The sequence below is a fragment of the Aotus nancymaae genome, unplaced genomic scaffold (genome assembly GCF_030222135.1).
Source record: "Aotus nancymaae isolate 86718 unplaced genomic scaffold, 86718_ANA_hifiasm-v0.15.2.pri h1tg000028l, whole genome shotgun sequence".
NCBI classification, from domain to species: Eukaryota; Metazoa; Chordata; class Mammalia; order Primates; family Aotidae; genus Aotus; species Aotus nancymaae.
Genome location: NW_026988441.1, coordinates 25,385,515 through 25,396,811, shown reverse-complemented (window position 1 = coordinate 25,396,811; position 11,297 = coordinate 25,385,515). Strand labels below are relative to the sequence as shown.

The following is an 11,297-nucleotide window of genomic DNA, read 5'->3' as shown; positions in this document are numbered from 1 at the left end:
TTATTTAATTTCTATAATGTTCTTTAGTGTAGAATGTAAGGTGTTTCAACTTTTTGATTAAGTTTATTTCAAATTATAGTTATGGTAGATGGAATTCTTTTTTTTTTTTTTTTTTTTTTTTTTTGAGACAGAGTTTCACTCTTGTTACCCAGGCTGGAGTGCAATGGCGTGATCTCCGCTCACCACAACCTCCACCTCCTGGGTTCAGGCAATTCTCCTGCCTCAGCCTCCTGAGTAGCTGGGATTACAGGCACCCGCCACCATGCCCAGCTAATTTTTTGTATTTTTAGTAGAGACGGGGTTTCATCATGTTGACCAGGATGGTCTCGATCTCTTGACCTCGTGATCCACCCGCCTCGGCCTCCCAAAGTGCTGGGATTACAGGTGTGAGCCACCGCGCCCGACTGAAATTCTTTTTTAATTTCATTTTGAGATAGTTATTTTTTATTTTTATTTTTGAGAGGGAGTCTCCCTCTGTCCCCTAGGCTGGAGAACAGTGATGCAATCTCAGCTCACTGAAACCTCTAACTCCAAGGTTCAAGCAATTCTCTTGCCTCAGCTTCCCAAGTAGCTGGGACTACAAGCATATGCCACTACGCCTGGCTAATTTTTGTATTTTTAGTAAAGATGGGGTTTTATTATGTTGGTCAGTTGACCTCAATCTCTTGACCTTGTGATCTGCCCGCCTCAGCCTCCCAAAGTGCTGGGATTATAGGCATGAGCCACCATACCTGGCCTCATTTTCAGATAGTTATTAATGTATAGAAAAGCTATGACTTTTTGTTGGTACTTTTGCAAGGTTTAATAAATTTGTTTTGTTGTTGTTGTTGATGATGATGAGTTGTTTGAGATAGAGTCTTAGTCTGTCACCCAGGCTGGAGTGCAGTGACATCATCTTGGTACACTGCAGCCTCTACCTTTCAGGTTCAAGCTATACTCCTGCCTCCACCTCCCAAGTAGCTGAGACTACAGGTGCCTGCCACTACTCCAGGCTAATTTTTGTATTTTTGTAGAGACAGGGTTTCACAATGTTGACCAGGCTGGTCTTGAACTGCTAGTCTTGTGATCCACACATCTTAGCTTTCCAAAGTGCTGAGACTACAGACATGAGCCACCATGCTGAGCCTGTTATTTATTTATTTATTTATTTATTTTGAGACAGAGCTTCGCTCTTGTTACCCAGGCTGGAGTGCAATGGCGCAATCTCGGCTCACTGTAACCTCCACCTCCTGGGTTCAGGCAATTCTCCTGCCTCAGCCTCCTGAGTAGCTGGGATTACAGGCACGCGCCACCATGCCCAGCTAATTTTTTGTATTAGTAGAGATGGGGTTTCACCATGTTGACCAGGATGGTCTCGATCTCTTGACCTCGTAATCCACCCGCCTCGGCCTCCCAAAGTGCTGGGATTACAGGCTTGAGCCACCGCACCCAGCCTGTTTGTTATTTTTAATATTTACTAAGATATTAGGCTTTTATATACTTTAGATTATGTAGAGGGATAAAAGGAAATTACACAGCAATAATTTAACTTCCTTTTCTCCAATCTGGATGCCTTTGATTTTATTCTCTAATTTCTTTCTCTTGGATATTTAGTACTATGTTTAGTAAGACTGACTAGAGTGGGCATCCTTGCCATGTTCTAGCTCTTAAGAGTAAAAGCTTTCAACATATCCCTGTTTAGTATGCCCTTAGCATTTTTTGGTTATGTGTGAAATTTAGCGGCTGAAATGCATTTGTTCTATACCTAATTTTTTTTGGAGATTTATTATAAGGGAATGTTAAAGTTACCAGACTTCTAATGTGGATCGATATTTTTTTTTTTTGCACTCTGCATCTATTTAAATGTTAGAGATGTGAAATCACAACTAATTCTACATACAAAATTTTGAGAAAGTAAATAAACTCCTAAATACACACAACTTTCCAGGATTGAACCAGGAATAAACAGGGCAAAAGTGTTTAAAATATATAATGTATAAATATATAATGAAAGTGAATTGGTTATTAAAAAAACCTACAAACTATAAAAAGCCCTGGATTATATAAAATCACAGCCATATTTTATCACATATAAAAAGATGAGCTGGTACTAATTCTACTGAATGTACTCCAAAAAATCCAGGTGGAATTCCACCTTAACTCACTATATAAAATCTGCATTATCTTGATACCAAAGTCTAGTAAAGACACAACAACAAAAAACTACAGGCCAATATTTTTGGTGAACATTGAAACAAAAATTCTGCATGAAATACTACCAAGCTGAGTTGACAGGCAAATCAAAGATTTAGTTTGCCACAATCATACGAGTGTTATATATCACATATGCAAGAATGTTTCATCATATACAAGTCAGTAAGTGTGATTCACCATGTAATTAAAAGCAAAAAATTGGCCGGGCGCGGTGGCTCACACCTGTAATCCCAGCACTTTAGGAGGCCGAGACGGGTGGATCACGAGGTCAAGAGATCGAGACTTTCCTGGTCAACATGGTGAAACCCCGTCTCTACTAAAAATACAAAAAATTAGCTGGGCATGGTGGCGCATGCCTGTAGTCCCAGCTACTCGAGAGGCTGAGACAGGAGAATTGCTTGAACCCAGGAGGCGGAGGTTGCGGTGAGCCGAGATCGCGCCATTGCACTCCAGCCTGGGCAACAAGAGTGAAACTCTGTCTCAAAAAAAAAAAAAGTAAAAATTATATGATTAACAAAATAGATGCAGAAAAAACACTCAAGAAAATCCAGTATTCATTTATAAAAATGTTCTCAACAAAGCAGACATTGATGAAACATACCTCAAAAAAATAAGAGCCATGTATGACAAATCCTTGGCTAACATCATACTGATCAGGCAAAAGCTGCATGCATTTCTCAGTAGAATAAAAATAAGACTTTCCACTCTAAGCAACCCTATTCAACATAGTTCTGGAAGTTCTAGTCAGAGCAATCTAACAAAATGAAGAAATAAATGGCATCCAAATAGGGAAAGAAGTCAAATTATCTTCACTTATCATATAATTCTCTACCTAGAAAACTTTAAAGATTTTACCTAAAGACTGCTAAGCTTAAAAATGACCTCATCAAAGTCTCAAGATACAAAATTCATTGACATACACAAATGAATGGCATTTCCTTACACCAATGACATTTTAGCTGAGAACAAAATTAAGAAGCATTCTTTACATAGCCATAAACAAAAAATAATATAACTAGAACTACATTAAGCCAGGAAGGTAGGATGGGTGCGGTGGCTCATGCCTGTAGTCTTAGCACTTTGGAATGCCAAAGCAGGCAGATCACAAGGTCAGGAGTCTGAGACCAGCCTAGCCAACGTAGTGAAACCTTGTCTTTACTAAAAATATCACAAATTAGCCAAGCATGTGGCACATGCCTGTAGTCCCAGCTACTCAGGAGCCTAAGGTGGAAGAATCGCTTAAATCCCAGAGGCAGAGGTTGCAATGAGCTGAGACCACGCCACTGCACTCCAGCCTGGGTAACAGAGTGAGACTGTGTCTGAAAAAAACAAAAAATGGTGGTAAAATATTGCTACAAATTTAACTACAAAATATCACTGAAAGTCATCAGAGAATTTTTGAGACAGAGTCTCACTCCGTTGCCTAGGCTGGAGTGCAGTGGTGTGATCTCAGCTCACTGCAACCTCCACCGCCTGGTTTCAAGTGATTCTCTTACCTCAGCCTTCTGAGTAGCTGGGATTACAGGTGCCCACCACCACACCTGGCCAATTTTTGTACTTTTAGTAGACATGGGGTTTTGCTGTGTTGGCTAGGCTGGTCTCGAACTCCTGATCTTAAGTAATCCAAAGGGCTGGAATTATGGACATGAACCACCATGGCAGGCTCAACCCCATATTATTTCTGATAACAAAGCACAGCAACATGATTTCTTGAATTTTGCCTGGATCTTAATTCATAAAACAAAGGTGAATGCCATTAAAAGGTGTTTAATACACTTCCACCAGAAACAATAATTGACTGACTTAACCAAAATGCCAGCTCTTGCCATATAACTACCATTAAAAGGAACTGCTAAGGCTACTAAGTGGTCAACAGTTTCACTTTCAACCTTTCTAAAAGACACATAACTTGGCCAGGCACGGTGGCTCATGCCTGTAATCCCAGCACTTTGGGAGGCCAAGGAGGGCAGATCACGAGGTCAGGAGTTCAAGATCAGCCTGACCAGCATGGTGAAACCCTTGTCTCTACTAAAAGTATAAAAAAATTATCTGGGCATAGTGGCATTCATCTTTAGTCCCAGCTACTCAGGAGGCTAAGGCAGAATCACTTGAACCCAGGAGGCAGAGGCTGCAGTGAGCCCAAATCACGTCACTGCACTCCAGCCTGGGTGATAGAGTGAGACTTTGTCTAAAAAGAAAGGAAAAAGAAAAGGCCAGGTGCAGTGCCTCACGCCTGTAATCCCAGCACTTTGGGAGGCCGAGGAGGGTGGATCATGAGGACAGGAGTTTGAGACCAGCCTGGCCAACATGGTGAAATCCCATCTCTACTAAAAATACAAAAAATTAGCTGGGCCTGGTGGCATGTGCCTGTTGTCCCAGCTGCTTGGGAGGCTGAGGCAGGAGAATTGCTTGAACTGGGAAGGTGAAAGTTGCAGTGAGCGGAGACCACACCACTGCACTCCAGCCTGGGCAACAGAGCAAGACTCCATCTCAAAAAAAGCAAAACAAAACAAAAAGGTAAATAATTTTCCAAAAAATTTTTCTTTATAAACTTTTGAATAGTTGGGCTTTTGCTAATCACTCCTAAGCAATAGAATTATATATATTTTGCAAACTCAAGTACAGAACATTTAATATCCTTATCAAACAACCATGATTATGATGTATATATCTGGTATGACCAATCTTTTTTGCATATTGAATTGTGCATTTTTTTCCTTCCTTGATATGTATGAGATTCACTAGTACCACTCTTTCTCTTGTGGTGGCATAAAGTGCTGATTGTCATTTGCATTATCTATTAAAAACCTGTGGCAGCTCATGGTATTATTGACCGTATGTTCTAGTGTCTTTTTGCAGATTTAAATATTTTATTGTAGTGTCAATTTAATATTTAGACGTGGCCGGGCGCGGTGGCTCACGCCTATAATCCCAGCACTTTGGGAGGCCGAGGCGGGTGGATCACGAGGTCAAGAGATCGAGACCATCCTGGTCAACAAGCTGAAACCCCATCTCTACTAAAAATACAAAAATTAGCTGGGCATGGTGGCGTGCACCTGTAGTCCCAGCTACTCGGGAGGCTGAGGTAGAATTGCTTGAACTCAGGAGGCAGAGGTTGCGGTGAGCCGAGATCGCGCCATTGCACTCCAGCCTGGGTAACGAGCGAAACTCCATCTCAAAAAAAAAAAAAAAAAAAAAATTTAGACGTGTGTTATGTGTCTGGATAATCTGTAATTAAATTGATCTTTTGTAATGGTGACTATGATTAACACACAGAAAATACAGCAAAGCAATTATTTTCCTCTTTTTAACTGGAAATCACATTTGTAACTTATGGCACCTATTATCAGCAGTGCATTCATGATTTAATTTACATTTTGTGAATCTGGTTATACATTTTATACAGCATTCAATTTGACAAAATAAAAATCTATTTGATTTGAATTTAATAGGGGAGTGTACTTTAGTTCCTTGAGCCTTAGGAAATTAATTCCTTAGATATAAATGTATCAGACTTATATTTTTTGCAAAGCTATATATACATTTCTCCCATTTATTAAAATACTGGAATTGGTGTTATATAGATGTCATACATATCAGAATAAAACGTGAAAATTACAGCTTAATAAATATTTATGATACATAAATACAAGATATAATTTGTACATCTTTACAAGGTAGTTATTTACAATTCCTTATCGCTTACCTGGCCAGCTGAGGCCTGTTTTCTTCAAGACTGTGCTGAAATTGCACCTGCTTGGTTACAGTGTCTCTGCAAAGAAATAACCCTGACTGAGAATGGTCAAAAAAGAAAAAAATTATATAATAATAAATTAAAATGTATAATAATTATTTGGCAGAAAAATTATCTGTGTAAACAGAGTTGTGTAAAAGAAAATTATGAGAAAAATAAATTGATCAATTTTACCACAGTTATTTTTAAGAAAATATTTTAATTAAAAGTCAAATTAAATTTAATTAAAAAATTGCTAATATACTGGTGAATTAAATTAAAGGTCTCAGTTTTCACAGAATTTACATTGTAGGGTTTGAAAAATAAAGACAATTTGAGAATAAGTAATTTTTCCTATACTGCTGCTGGCATAGGTAAGTTGGTACCACATTCTGGAAGAGAGCTCATCAATGCCTATACTACCTGAAGATACAGATACACTGTAGTTCTATTTGTGGTTCTATATCTATATAATTAGACAAACTTTTCTTTACAAAATGCACAAGACTGTTTATAGAAGCACTGACAATCTGGAAAATCACCAAAATGTTCATAGAAAGTGAAATAAATTGTAGTGTATTTATGTAATGGAACATTGTAGATCAATGAATATGGGCAAACCACAACTACAAACAGAGATCAGTCTCACAACAATGTTGACCAGCATAAGTTGGCCAAAAGTGAGAACTTACTGTATTAATTCATTTATTTAAAGTTCAAAAACAGGCAAGCCTTATTTATTGTATAAACAGCCATGATAAAAGTTACTCTTAGAGGAACAGTGATTGGAAAGGAGAATAAAGGAGGGAGAGTGCCAGGTTGTTCACACTCTTCCATCACTGGGTGCTGTGTCATGGTATATGCATTTTGTAAACCTTCATCAAGCTGTTAATTTATAATAGGCTTTTTTTTTTTTTTTTTTTTTTTTGAGAGGGAGTCTTGCTCTGTCGCCAGGCTGGAGTGCAGTGGTGCAATCTCGGCTCACTGCAACCTCCGCCTCCTGGGTTCAAGTGATTGTTCTGCCTCAGCCTCCCAAATAGCTGAGTACCTGGGACCACAGAAGTGTACCAACATGCCTGGCTAATTTTTGTATTTTCAGTAGAGACAGGGTTTCGTCATGTTGGCCAGGATGGTCTCGATCTCTTGACCTCGTGAACTGCCCACCTTGGCATCCCAAAGTGCTGGAATTACAAGCGTGAGACACTGCGCCTGACCAATAGGTGTATTTTTTATGCATAAAATTCAAAACATAAATTTTTGATTTTTTTTTTTTTTTTTTTTTTTTTTGAGACGGAGTTTTGCTCTTGTTACCCAGGCTGGAGTGCAATGGCGCGATCTCGGCTCACCGCAACCTCCGCCTCCTGGGTTCAGGCAATTCTCCTGCCTCAGCCTCCTGAGTAGCTGGGATTACAGGCATGCGCCACCATGCCCAGCTAATTAATTTTTGATTTTTTATTTATCTCCTCAATCACTTTGTAACATACTTTTCTGGAAAAATAGTAATTTAATCTAAATTTAAAAATTTAATGACATAAGATTATTGAAAACAATATTGTGGACAGTGCTGCCAACGCCCCAGTGGAGAGGCTGAGGTTAACATCAGATTTGAAATATTTAAAGTGGATACAAAGCTATTTCAGCAAGGCAGACAATTCAGTGTAGTGTTGTGGGCGATGGTGCTGTTGGTAAAACATGTCTCCTGATATCCTACACAACAAACAAATTTCCATCAGAATATGTACTGACTGTTTTTGATAACTATGCAGTCACAGTTATGATTGGTGGAGAACCATATACTCCTGGACTTTTTGATACTGCAGGGCAAGAGGATTATGACAGATTACAACCGCTGAGTTATCCACAAACATGTATTTCTAGTCTGTTTTTCAGTGGTTTCTCCATCTTCATTTGAAAATGTGAAAGAAAAGTGGGTGCCTGAGATAACTCACCACTGTCCAAAGACTCCTTTCTTGCTTGTTGGGACCCAAATTGATCTCAGAGATGACCCCTCTACTATTGAGAAACTTGCCAAGAACAAACAGAAGCCTATCACTCCAGAGACTGCTGAAAAGCTGGCCCATGACCTGAAGGCTGTCAAGTATGTGGAGTGTTCTGCACTCACACAGAAAGGCCTAAAGAATGTATTTGACGAAGAAATATTGGCTGCCCTGGAGCCTCCAGAACCAAAGAAGGGCCGCAGGTGTGTGCTGCTATGAACATCTCTTCAGAGCCCTTACTGCACAGCTGGTGTCAGCATCATACTAAAAGCAATGGTTAAATCAAACTAAAGATTAAAAATTAAAATTCATTTTTGCAATAATGACAAATGCCCTGCACCTACCCACATGCACTCATGTGAGACAAGCCCATAGGTGTGGTCCCCCTTCCCCTCCCAGTACTAGTTAGTTTTGAGTAATTGTATATTGTCAGAAAAGTGGTTAGTACTAGTTTTTGTTTCATTGTTTTTTTTTTTTTTTTTTTTTTTAAAGCAAGGCATGCTTGTGGATGACTCTAACAGACTAATTGGAATTGTTGAAGCTGCTCCCTGGTTCCACTCTGGAGAGTAATCTGGGACATCTTAGTGTTTTTTTTTTTTTCTCCTCTTTTTTTGGGGGGAGTGTGTGTGGGGTTTTTTAGTCTTGTTTTTTAAATTCATTAACCAGTGGATAGCCCTTAAGGGGAGGACGGACTGATTCCACATTCCACTTCCTAGATCTAGTTTAGAAAACATGTTCCCCATCTGGTGCGCTTAGGAAGGAGCATAGTAAATGCTCATTTAATAACATACTCCTTTTTGAAAGTTGCCTTTTCTCTCCACCCTTGAGTAGATCCAGTATTGGATGAAACTCATGAAGTGGGTGGAGCCTGTCTTGCCCCTCCTCTTTTCTAGGACGCACTATATGTGACTGTGACTTTCAAGGACATTTGTTTGCCATTTGCTGATTTTTTGGGGAAGTTAATTTCTCACTTCTTTCACTGATAAATGAAGAAAAGTATTGCACCTTTGAAATACACCAAATGAATTGAGTTTGTAATTAAAAATTTTTTTCCCTGTCAAAAAACAAAAAAAGAAATAATAGTGTTTAAATCTTGACTGTATCTATAAATATCCTCTTTTGTCTTTCTTAATATTTGTATTCCTCTTAAAATAATTTTCTACTTTATTACTATGTTGAAAGAACAACACGATTTTACTGGGCATGTTATTATCCCCAAGTAATAGATGAGACAGAGAGGCTAAGAAACTTGCCCAAGGTCACACAGGTACTTTGAGCCTGCTCCTCCAACCATTGAACGCACTGTCTCACCCAACACACACACAATACTACTTCAAAAGGTCCATGAAATCACACATACACATGCAAATCTTTGTAAAGATAAAACAAACTTATACAGAGTTTGTCTGCAAAAGGGCACGGGGGTGAAGAGTGTAGTGATTTTCACATGAAAATCAGCATTCTCCTTGTTTAATTTTGTAGGGATGAGGTATTGCTACATTGGCCAGGCAGATCTTATACTCTTTTGGCTTAAGCAATCCTCCTGTCTTAGCCTCCTAAAGTGCTGTCTGTAATATTTAAAAGTACTTATATGGGTAAAGTATGCTTGTTTATGTTAGTAATCCCAACATTTTGGAAAGACGAGAGAAAAGACTGTTTGAGTTCCAGAGTTTAAGGCGAATGTTGGGAATATATTTAGACCTTATCTCTACTAAAAATTAAAAAAAAAAAAAAAAAAAGTTGGATATGGTGGTACACATTTGAAGTCCCAGCTACTTGAAACAATGAGGTGGAAGAACCACTTGAGCCCTGAATATTGAGGCTGCACTGAGCTGTAAATTCACCACTGCACTCCAGCTTGGGCAACAGGGTGGGACGCTATGTCCAAAATAATGCTTATAGAAAAAAATGCATGCATATAATTTTATTTATGGAATTTATAGAAATATAAAAATACATAAAGTACTCAAAGGCAAAATTATTATTTTCTAATCTTTCTCTTGCCTTTCATGTTAGCTCTTCACTCCAAAAGCAACCCAGCTTGTAGGGTGAGATGTTCTAATGCTGCCAACTTTTTACATTCTTAGTCTGAAATTATTTTAGCTTTCCTGAACATAGTCCTCACATTAGAGAAGAACACTGCTTTATATTTCTGTATGCAAAACAGACAATGGGCCAGGCGCGGTGGCTCACGCCTGTAATCCCAACAGTTTGGGAGGCCGAGGCGGGCGGATCACGAGGTCAAGAGATAGACACCATCCTGGCCATGATGAAACCCTGTCTCTACTAAAAATACAAAAATTAGCTGGGTGTAGTGGCACACAACTGTAGTCCCATCTACTCGGGAGGCTGAGGCAGAAGAATCACTTGAACCCAGGAGATGAAGGTTGCAGTGAGCCGAGATTGCGCCACTGCAGTCCAGCCTGGCAACAGAGCAAGACTGCCTGCAAAAAAAAAAAAAGACTATGGGGTTGGCTTCCTTAATACTTTTTCTTCAATATTGAAAAGCAAATCTTGGCTGCTGGCAGCCAGGCACAGCCAGATTAAGTAAGAGCAGGAGGCAGAAACTTGGAATCCATGGGCTGCATTAGCTTTTTCAACATATTCTTGCTCCTCAACTACATAAAAAATTTTCTAAGTGTTTATTCTTACGCATCCTTGAATCCAAACATCTCATTCTTTGCTTTATACATACTACAAACGTATTCACAAGTTTTTTGTATTATTTTTCAGATGAAGTCTCGCTCTGTCACCCAGGCTGGAGTGCAATGGCATGATCTTGGCTCACTGCAATCTCCACCTTCTGAGTTCAAGAGATTCTCTTGCTTCAGCCTCCCAAGTAGATGGGATTACAGGCATCGGCCACCACACATAAGTAATTTTTGTATTTTTGGTAGAGACAGGGTTTCACCATGTTGGCCAGGCTGGTCTCAAACTCCTGATCTCATGACCCACCTGCCTCAGCCTCCCAAAGGGCTGAGATTACAGGCGTGAGCCACCTCGCCTGGCCATATTCACAGTTTATAACACATAATCAATCTGCTGAAAAATATTCTAAACAAAAACATTATTTTCATAGAACACAACAGTGCAGCTAAATTTGTGTTCAGGATTACTAGTATAATGATGTTATCTAACATTTATTAAGTATGTTTGTATTTTTAGCACTTGAGAATTATTATAAAAAAACCTTCTCAGAGGGTTGAGGGGTGGGGGGCAGGGAACTTAAAAAAAAAAACCTTCTCAAAATTTACGTGGGAGTTCAAAGCTATGTATGACCCAAACAGTCCCTTTGTTCCCTACACTGAGGAATGCTGTACAAGATTGTCTTGAAGTTGAAGGCAGGTGACAAAGAGAAACAGAAAGAAATTTCT

At 39.2% G+C, this 11,297-nt stretch overlaps 1 protein-coding gene and 1 pseudogene across 1 annotated transcript in view; one reads left to right on the top strand and one right to left on the bottom strand.

Moving 5' to 3' along the window:
- Window positions 1–11,297, bottom strand: part of LOC105710986 (zinc finger protein 93) — a 491,114-nt gene that overhangs the window by 342,957 nt on the left and 136,860 nt on the right. The window lies entirely within an intron of this gene.
- On the top strand, window positions 7,369–9,025 carry LOC110567938 (cell division control protein 42 homolog; annotated as a pseudogene).